General features: G+C 33.4%; 1 pseudogene; it reads right to left on the bottom strand.

Moving 5' to 3' along the window:
- Window positions 1-3,847: 3,847 nt before the first annotated feature.
- On the bottom strand, window positions 3,848-6,660 carry LOC120115404 (annotated as a pseudogene).
- Window positions 6,661-10,762: the final 4,102 nt, after the last annotated feature.

The following is a 10,762-nucleotide window of genomic DNA, read 5'->3' as shown; positions in this document are numbered from 1 at the left end:
GCGGGGGGTCGTATCATTTGCAAGTGAACGGGATGTGCCACGTAGGATGCGCACGCTGTGATCGAAATCCACGTGGCGTAACATGAACCGGTAGTTTCTCAGCGTTTTCTAGCCATTACTTGAAGAGGAAGTTTCTGGAACGTTACCTCTTTTTCCTTCTCACTTCCTGATTGTGAAGTTACATAGCGCTCGTGGTTGATGGCGTGTTTGATTTGAATTTCGACACGTGTCAGAAGTAGATTCACTTCTAATCATTGCGATTTTCCACGTGTCGATATATAAGGGGTTTTTTGAAAGTCTCCTTACACATAATCTATAGGTCATTTAATCTCAATTAATGATTTTTTAAATAAATTATATTTAATATATTAATCGATTAATTGAGATTAAGTTTTATAAAAAAAATTTGTTATGAGATAATTCTTTTAATTTAAATAAAATAATTTAGTATTTTATTTTACTAAACCAATTAATTATATTTTTTAATTAACACGTGTAAATTATTTTATTAGTTTAAAACAAAATCATGGGAAAAAAATACTTAGATAATGTGTCGGAAAAATAGATTGACTTATTTAAGATATTAAAGAATTTATTTATTGAAATAAGATATTTGTTACAAAAAATTAGCTAACATTTTTTCCCATATGTAATGGGGTAAGGGGGAGGTATGATCCAACGTCAGGTTGAGAGCAGCTTCCGTGGGAGACCTTCGAATTATGAAATGCCCTCCGTGAGACTCGATCTCATGACCTCAAGATTAAGAGCCTTGCACTCTACCAACTGAGCTGGACGGGCATTTCATATTTGTTAAAGTGTTTATTAAAAATGTGTAAGTTACTTGCCGCGATTAGAAGAAAATTAGAAGATATAACGTCTTCTTTAATATACAGATATAGATATAGTGAGAACACCAAAACCTAACAAAATAACAATGTAAACGAAGCGGATGTCTTTTGAAAACCCTAAAACGAATACTACGTTGATGCATTATTGGTACAAATTTGGGGACATTTCTTTTCATCCTCTGGGTTGAAATAAGAAACAACTATTGCTGATAAAGTGGCATCTCATTGTAACAAGAATAAAAGTAGTAATAGGTAATAGTACAATTCCATTTTATGCATTTATATTAAATTCCAATACCATTCTGTTTAGCTCTAGGGTTGGCACGATTCGTGGTTTGCTCATATTTAGTTCACAAGTCAAATCATGCAAAAAAAGGTCAATAATAATCGCTACATTATTATTACAATGTAACCACCTGTATCTCTTTATGTTGTCGTTTTATTATAAAAAAATACTTTTATTTTTCATATTTTTAGAAAATGCATAAGAATAAAATGATCTCAAACATTTGCATAAATGCCATTTTATTCCGATTCATATTTTAGCTTTTAATATTTTAAATTTTTATCAAAATAATTTACATTAGATAGAAACTATTAATTGGCTAATGATAATCATATATTGTTAATGTGATAATTTTATAGGTGTTTAATTGTGACGTGACATATATCATATCATCTAAAATTGATAATATGATATATCACATCATTTAAAATTATAAAATAATATATATTATATCACCTAAAGTCAGGGACAGGCACAAAATTTCATGTTAGGAGGGTGAATTTAAACTTAAAAAAATTGCGTGTGAGGGGTTCAAACTTGAACTTATAAAATTCTAGAGGGCGATAACAAATTTTCAATAGAAAATATATAGAAATAAAATCTAAAATATATAATAATTTTAAATTTATAGGGCCGACTGCCCCCACCCACCCTGCTTAGGCCATCTTTATCTAAAGTAATAATGCAATACATGTCGTATCATTAATTAAGTATGTTTGATAATGTTTTCAAATCTCAATACAATATCTTGTATATTTAAGTTGTATTTATGTAACAAATAATTATCCTATATATAATGTTTCTTGCTAAAAGATGACCTATATAAGTCGAACATGAGAGATTTAATAAACCCAAATTTAAATTTTAAAAATCGGGTCTATTGAACAAGACCCGTAACTAACCCTAAAACAGGTGTATAGATAGAAATATATTTTAAAAAAACTAATTAAAATTATAAACTATTAATTTTCAAGCCTAAGGGGTGCGGATCCGTAAAGGCCGAAAACATTTTTGGATCGTCAATTAGCTTAAACCAAATATTTTAGGGCCACGTTTATCCGTTAAACTTTTGTGTGACCCAAAATCTCTAATGATGTTGATATTGTGTTTTGAGTTGAGAAAAGAAAAGTTAAATGATTCCGATTGGGGCCCCTCCCACGATCATGTGGTTGAAATTGATGAGCTTATCATTAGGCACAACATATCATGTGATGGAGAAATGAAGCCCAATCATTGTTTGACATTGGCCTACCTCAAGAATCAAATAGTTGATGTCGATTGGATCACATGTGATTGCATTGGGAACATGTTGGGCCTTCAACTATTGGACTAGCAAGGCACACGTAACTCGTCCCCATTAATGGGTCAGTCAGGTTGATTTTGTCATTGTATTTAACGGAATTTTGATTCAATATAATTTATTAAAATTACTTTTAAGAAAATCAAATTCATATCCGTCAGATCAGATCAAATTTTAAATGATAGAATCATGTTTAAGTTAAGAGTAAAAAAAAAAAAGAGCTGACCAATAAGAGTATAATTTTCTTATATAAATTTAAATATAATTATGTAACATCCCTCTATGTAGTTTTTTTTAGATTTTTTTAAGAAAATATATATTTTGAGAGTCAAGTTGAATCAAATTCAATCCTAACATGTCATCATCCCTAATTAATCAAAATTAAATAATCGTATCTTACTAATAAATATTTCAATTTTATTTTAAAATGATCAAAACTAAAAACAATTTGATCAAATAATTCAAAGTAACAAAATATGTAATAATTTGACTTGAAAAACTCAAATAATCTAAACTTAAAATAACAATATCAAACTTAAAATGACCCGAAATTAAAAAAATCAAATTAATCCTTCCCGAATCCAACCTTGTTATGAGATCGGAAATTATAACATACCAAATCTAGTTAAGAACAACACATTAAGAACAACGATGAGTTTGGGAATAACCCCAACTTGGAACTTGCTTTTATCTATCTTCATCTCTCGGAAAAGGGATTTTAGGTTTTCATAGGACACTTCTAGTTATGATCATTTGATGGTCACAATAATAACCATAATAATGCCATGTCTTTGTCTTAATTGCTTTTACGTGTGACAACGTCTGGCGTTAGATGGTTACCGTGTTACATTTCATGCCACTTAAAGTACACAAAAAAACTACAACCCATTTTTCATCGATGGTTAAACCAGTAGTTAACCCACGGTTCAAAACCTGCAAACTGCACAGAAATCCATGGGAATCGGGGTTTCATAGTCATCCATGCACGGATGGGGTACTATTCATGCAATCTTCACCTCTAAAAAAACAAAACACACGCACAGCTCATCACTGCACCAAAGAGACACAAGAAGGTGCACCAACCAATTCTCGTGATACCCTGCAACATATAAGCTTCGCCATTGATATAAGCTTCAAAGCTTGAAAGTGAGATTTCGAGAACGGATTTGGAGATGGAGAGTGAGAAGCAGCAAGTGAATGGAGTTAGCTTCTTTCAGATGCCACTTCATTATCCAAGGTATACTATGAAGGATTACCTGAACATACCGGAGTGGAAGCTCGATAGGCTCTTGGCTGAATATGGGTTGTCTGCTGCTGGTGATTTATTACAAGAGAAGGTTTGCTATGCGTGCTTTTCTCTGGCCAGATTCTATACATATACAAGTGTATTAGCATTATTCCATAATGACTGTTCTAATGAAATTCTGTATTCCCCTCCAAAATTTCACTTTTCTTAGGAATTCATCTCAAACACTCATAATCGATGAGTATATGGACATAATTCGAGTTCAGGACAGGACGAAGTGGGATCTAGAATAAAAAATTCAAGTTAAAAACACGTAATACATATTAGGATTTTGTTTAAAAAGCACTCCTTTGAAAAATATGGATTTTGTCTTAGCAACACTTCAAACATGCTTACCATTTGTGTTCATCGCTTCCGAACACGCCTTTCATTCGGAATCTCCGATTCTTCCATGGGAGCTTCTGCTGCTAGATCCTTCCCATAGAGACTGGCAGACTGCTGCCACTCCTCTTCTTGCATGATGGCAGACTAGAGCACTCCTCAACAGATGCAGAGGCTTTCAACAGCTCCGACAACAGAGACGGGCAATATTCCTCCAAGTGCCGGAACCCTTATGATTGCATTACCGCTGCAAAACATTCGGAAGAATACATTAGTTTATGTCACACCACTGCCAAACACGGCAATATGTTAGATTATATTATAATATAGAAGTACAACTTCAACAGAAATAAGCAAGTTTGTGCCTATCAAAAAATAAAAATAAAAAATTCAAGTGCCAAACCCTCTTGAAGGTTATTCGATTATATATCCCTCAGGCCTTAACCTTCAAAAAGGTTTGGTACTTGAAATATAAGCATCTTCCAGGAGTTAGATATGCATGGGGAGGTAGCAAAAGACTTAAGAAAGCAAACAGTAGGAACCAAGTTCACATAACCTGGAATATGTACCGGTAGTGTCTACCAACACGCACCTCCCAGGTTTGCTGAAGTGGAAGCAAATTTCAAACATACGGCTTTATTCCACTGTGTCAGCATTGAGTTCTTCACACAATTTTGCCTCACACAACACTTTGAGCCTATCTAAATTGTACAGATCAGCAGCAGCCAAAATATGCTGCACCATGTTAGTAGACATACATGTAGCCTAGGAGCCTGTAATCTCCTGAATATCCGGAAGCTTGTCGGTATAAATAAACAAGAGCATTGCCTGTGAGAAGTGAGAATAAGAATAAATTAGTCGATAAATGAAAATAGAACATCTATAGAACTAAAACGTATACTTGAATCATTGCATATAGGCAAGGCAAGCATAAGAACCGCAAATTGGATCATATTTCTACTACTAATTCAGTGAATCAAGATTCAAGAAGAATCATATATTTAGTATTATTACTGTCAAGGGTTTGATTTAGCAACATGATAAATTCTAGGTTCATTATTCAAAATCCTAAACAAAGTAAAAAGGAAGCACCACCTTGAAGACAGAAGGCACAACATCTTTCACAACTACTTTATCCATGTTAGGATCCCCTACAAGGCCAAAAAACTGTGCTCTAAAAACAGGTGAGCGAGCAGCAAGGATCAACTTATGTGCCTTAAATGCCTCGTCACCAACCTGAAAAATTAAATCGCAACCAATCTCAGATTCTAACAAAGCCTTAAGGTTCTGACCCATGTCTGATGGTGTTACATGAATAGAACACTGTTTCAACCCCTCAATGCGAGTTCTGACTATTCCAACAGTGCAGTTCATGATTATGCAATCATCGTTTATATAGTCAGATGCTTCTAAGGTTGTTCTTCTGAAAAAACGCTTATAACCCCTGAATGCATGGAGGAAAGAAAAGAACATAAAATCAACGCTTTGTCAAAATAAGACATGGATCCCAATATTATTGCCATGTAATGTTAACATCTCATGGGACGAATATGACAATATACATAACAAACTTTGATCTTGATGATCATGGAAATTACATGCACATATTTCGACGACCCAACAGACATTTGTGAACCAAATGGAACTTACATATCATTTCATCTAAAACAACCGAGTTTGACGTCAGTGCCCCTAGAACCACCCATTTACTTATGTGAATTTTAGTCTAATGTTTGGATCCTCAAATTAAGTGTAATTAACTTCGATCTACAAGTGTCCTAAAACAAAACCCACATTTACCTATTCATCAAACAAAAGCATATAAACAATGTCATATCACACAAACCTCAAGTTCAACACCCCATTTTGGATCAAAATTTGCTTATGTATATAAATCTAATAATTATAACAGAAACAAAAACAACAATTAACTCCACAAATTATCAAATTCTTTCTGAAACAAACAAATAAATAATTAAAAGAAAACATAAAATTATGAACCAAACCCTAAGTTCCAAATTCAAAACTGTTTCCACATGCTTCCTCTGTACTTCAACGCATAAGGCCCACTCCCCAATGCTCGATCAAAGTGGCTATGAACCTTATGATTCCCTTTCCCACTCTGGTCCACAAGGGTGAGCTCAAAAAATTGCTCGAACATCGGTACCTTCCTAGCCAAAGCAATGAAAACCGAAACATACATCGCGGTATCCTCCGGATTCTTACAATCGGGGTAGAAGTAAACCGCCCAATCTTAACCTCCGACGGTAAAAATATCGCTGGAAATACATTTCCCGGGACCCATCCCTTTCGCCAAGGAGTAACCCTCGATCGTGAACTGGTGTGACCCGTTCACCGTCTCGCTCACTGATTTCGATAACGAGTCCTCGGAATCATCCATGTTGCTCTTCTTTCTTTTCCTCATTGAGTGCCCAAAACCCTAATTCTAGAATTTCATTTATTGGATAAAATTCGGAGAAATTATGAGAGTATAATGGGGAATCGAAGAGAATAAGCCAGTTTGCTTTTTGTGTAATGGTGGCGGTGGGCGGTGGGCGGATGTAGCGGCGGAATGACCAAAGGAGAATGTGAAATAGTTTCTAGATCTTTTTTCTTCGGTGGAGTTTTCGGATTGGACAAGGCAAAAAATATATAAGTTGTCGTTTTATGTGTAAATTACAGTATCGTTCACTTTTTATTTTATTTTATTTTATTCCTATTATAGTCACCCAACGTTTATTTATTATATTTTAATCACATATGTGATAGGTAAAATTTTTGAAATAATGATGTGAAATTTTTTTTTCTTGAGATAAAGCTGTTGAAAAATTAATTGTTGAAATAGGACGTTAGCTACAGTTATATCCTTGGTTGTCAGGTGGTTCGAACAACCTCTGCAGGTCGCCAGGTTGTCCAAGCGACCAAGAAAGGTCGCCAAACAATCATTGCTTTCATGCGTGGTTTGTAAAAATAAAAGCTATGAATCTCGGTTATATATATTTTAGTTTTTTTAGGTTAAACTATAACAAAGATCACCCAACTATAGTCTTTTTCCATTTCGGCAACTATTTTTGAATTCTTGTCAATCATATCACCTAACTTTTTTTTAATTAATCACTGGTATCCGATCTATTGATCGACTAATCCAGATCGACAATTAATGGAAGTGATGACATGATAGTTAATAAAATTTATAATTTACATTTAGTCCTTATTACTTACATAATCTATCAAATTGGTCATAATTTAAATTAATTCAATATATTTAATCCTCCAATTATATGAGGACACGTGTCACGATATTATTGGAGGGATTTTATTAATTTAATTTAATTTAATTTAAATATTTTTCCTTTAATCAAATGGTGACATGGCACCATCTAATAATTACATAAATTCAACTTCAATTCGAAGATCTAATAATTTACAAATATTTTCCTTTAATCATTTATTATTGGAGGGATTTTATTAATTTAATTTAATTAGTTTGTTAGTTAAATAGTTTAAGTTATATTTTTTTGTTGAATATATATATATATATATATATATATAAATTTAATTAAGTATCGATTAAATATAAATAACATAAAACTATTGATTTTGTAAACCCTAAACCTTAAAATATTTTGGTTGTTATTAAAACCCTAAATTCTAAACCCTAAACCCTAAACCCTAACCATTCTCCCTCCAATCAATTTCTTTTTACAAAAAACAAATCTGTAATCACCATCATGGTAGATATCGCCATCCTCTACCCCTTTCATTGCCCTCAACATACCATGAATTTATAAAGGTTTTCAGTAATAACCAAAATATCTTAGGATTTAGGGTTACTTATCTTATATTAAGAGTTTAGGATTTAGGGTCTAGGGTTTTCAACAACAACTAAAATATTTTAAGGTTTAGGATTTAAGGTTCGTAAAATCAATAGTTTTATGTTATTTATATTTAATCAATACAATTACCCAAGTGTCTATACAATTACCCAAAATTCGATTCGATATAATCGATTAACATATTAGATAAAATGATTAAAAAATTACCTATAATTTCTCTAGTTAATCAAGTGGGCCATGCTCCTATTTGCATGTGGTTCACGCCTCTTTGAAATCAACTAGCAACAAACACATGTTATTATTACTTAAAATACTTGAGTTTAATTTTTTTAATCCAATAAACACAACATGGGCTGCTGCAAATCACGTTAAATTATTGCAGCAATTATTGTGCATGAATGAGGGGAGGGACTGCTGCAAATCACATTAAATTATTGCAACATGCATGAGGGAGCGCATACTAGTTATAAATTCAACTATTTATAAATTCGATTTAAATTGAATAAATTCTATTTAAATATTTAATAATTATTAAATAACTTTTAGTAATCATTATTAAATCATAATATCAAATCATTATTATACTTTCATTATTAACTGTCATGTCATCACTTCCATTAATTGTCGATCTGGATTAGTCGATCAATAGATCGGATACCAGTGATTAATTAAAAAAAGTTAGGTGATCTGATTGACAATAATTCAAAAATAGTTGTCGAAATGGAAAAAAACTATAGTTGGGTGGTCTTTGTTATAGTTTAACCTAAAAAAACTAAAATATAGAACCCAGATTCATAGCTTTCATTTTTGCAAACCACGCATGAAAGCATGGATTGCTTGGCGACCTTTCTTGGTCGCTTGGACAACCTGGCGATCTGCAGAGGTCGTTGCAAATGCCCTATCTCAACAATTAATTTTTCAACAGTTTATCTTAAGAAAAAAAAATTTTCACATCATTATTTCAAAAATTTTGCCTGTGTGATATGTAAATAAAAATAATTAATTTTTAATTTTATTTCTAAATTTTAAATAAAATATTAATTCATTATTTTTGTAATATTTTAGCTATAATTTTACATGTAATAACATAAAAATAAGTGCTTAAATTATACTCAAAATTGGCGTTTGATGCTTAATTTTTTTGTTAAAGTTAAGTGAATATTTTATCCGTTATATTTTTAGGTGTCTACCTTTAAAAAACCATTAAGTAACATGTGTTAGGTTCTGATTTTTTTAAATATTTTAAAATAATATTTCATTTAAAATAAAAAAAATATAAACATGATAAGTGTCATTTAACGGAATTTTAATAATAGATACCTAAAAGTATAAGAAAAAAATATTAAGCATATATTTTTAACTAAATATTTTTTTGGCACTAAAATTCAATTTTGAGAGTTTGCAACCGCCATTAGTGGCAGAGGCCGGAGTGATAGTCCACCGTCTCTAGAATAGTCGGGCTCCCCTCTGGTGATTGGTTCACAACCAGAAACAAAGAGGAATAAATTGACTCTGGTGTGAATGTTGCTACGGTGACTAACGGAATGGCTACTTCGAAGGAGAATTGAGTAATGATAATGATATTGTTATAGGGGAGATGGCTAAGGAAGAAGTGGTCGATTCCCAGGCATGTTTGCCCCAGGCTGCTCCTAGTCTCCCTACTACTGGCAGATCCTATGCGGCCACCTTACTTGGAGAGGACCCTGTTAATCGGTCTTCGTTCCCAGAACTGAATGAAGAGGAAGTGATCATCCAAGAGGGTGATGCGGTTATCGATTGCAGTGAGGCTTACCTTGTTATTTAATTCTCTAACCAGGTTCATGACTCTATTGACCATAACATGATTTCGTCTCCTTGAGAAAACGATTAGTTATCAGGCATTATAGAATAAAAGCACTACTTTTTGGCAGCCATAAGGTCGATTTCAACTAATTGACCTGGACGATGATTATTTTTAGTAAGGTTTGAATTGTATTAGTGACTATACGAAGGTTTTAACGGAAGGTCCCTGGGTGATATTCGGTAGTTATTTAACAGTTCAACCTTGGAGCCGAAATTTGCCACCTCAGATAGTCATCCATCTCAGATTATTGTTTGGATTCGATTATCGGGGTTACCATACCACTATTATACTAAATCTTTGTTCCAACTCCTTACTGCAGAGATTGGTAAGATCATAAAAATCGATTATAATACCAAAGCCGGAGAAAGGGGTAAAATTATAAGGCTAGCTGTTGTTGTGAATTTAAATAAACCATTGCTCCCATGCATATGTATGGATCGATGGTTTCGTTCAAAAATTAGAATATGAGGGTTTGCAAAATATTTGTTTTTAGTGCGACGTTTATGGCCAGACGAAGACCCAATGTAGTAGGTCACAGATAACGACCGTGAACCCAGAAACGGTGGGTGCTACACGTGCTGAAGAAAATGTAATGACTTAAACACTGGGGAGGACTTTTATGGACCCTGGATGATAACATCGGGACGCAAACGTAGGGTTATCAAAGACAGGAGGAGTTGTTGCTCAGTTGAAAAACCCTACTGCCTTAGGTAAATCAAGGTTTAATTTGCTTCAGTCAGTGTCCAATAAGGATTAAGGTGCTAGTTCGGATCCGCCTCCGAATGATAATAAGGTTGAGAGCACAATTGAAGTATCCAGGGTAGCCAAAGGAAAAGAACCAGTTGTAGTTAATGGAAGGACGACTAGCACTAAGGGTCAAATGAGGAAAGGCGCCCCTTCATGTGCTTCTTCGAAAATAACCTTACAGTCTGGTGTTAGAGTTGAGACGCACATGATACCGCTATGAGAGGTGACTAATAGTGTGCATGTTCAGGCAAGGATGGACAATATTAACGTGGCTC

The sequence above is a fragment of the Hibiscus syriacus genome, unplaced genomic scaffold, assembly GCF_006381635.1.
Source record: "Hibiscus syriacus cultivar Baekdansim isolate YM2019G1 unplaced genomic scaffold, ASM638163v2 tig00110264_pilon, whole genome shotgun sequence".
Taxonomy (NCBI): domain Eukaryota; kingdom Viridiplantae; phylum Streptophyta; class Magnoliopsida; order Malvales; family Malvaceae; genus Hibiscus; species Hibiscus syriacus.
The sequence above is the reverse complement of the archived record's forward strand: the minus strand, read 5'-3'. Positions and strand labels throughout refer to the sequence as shown.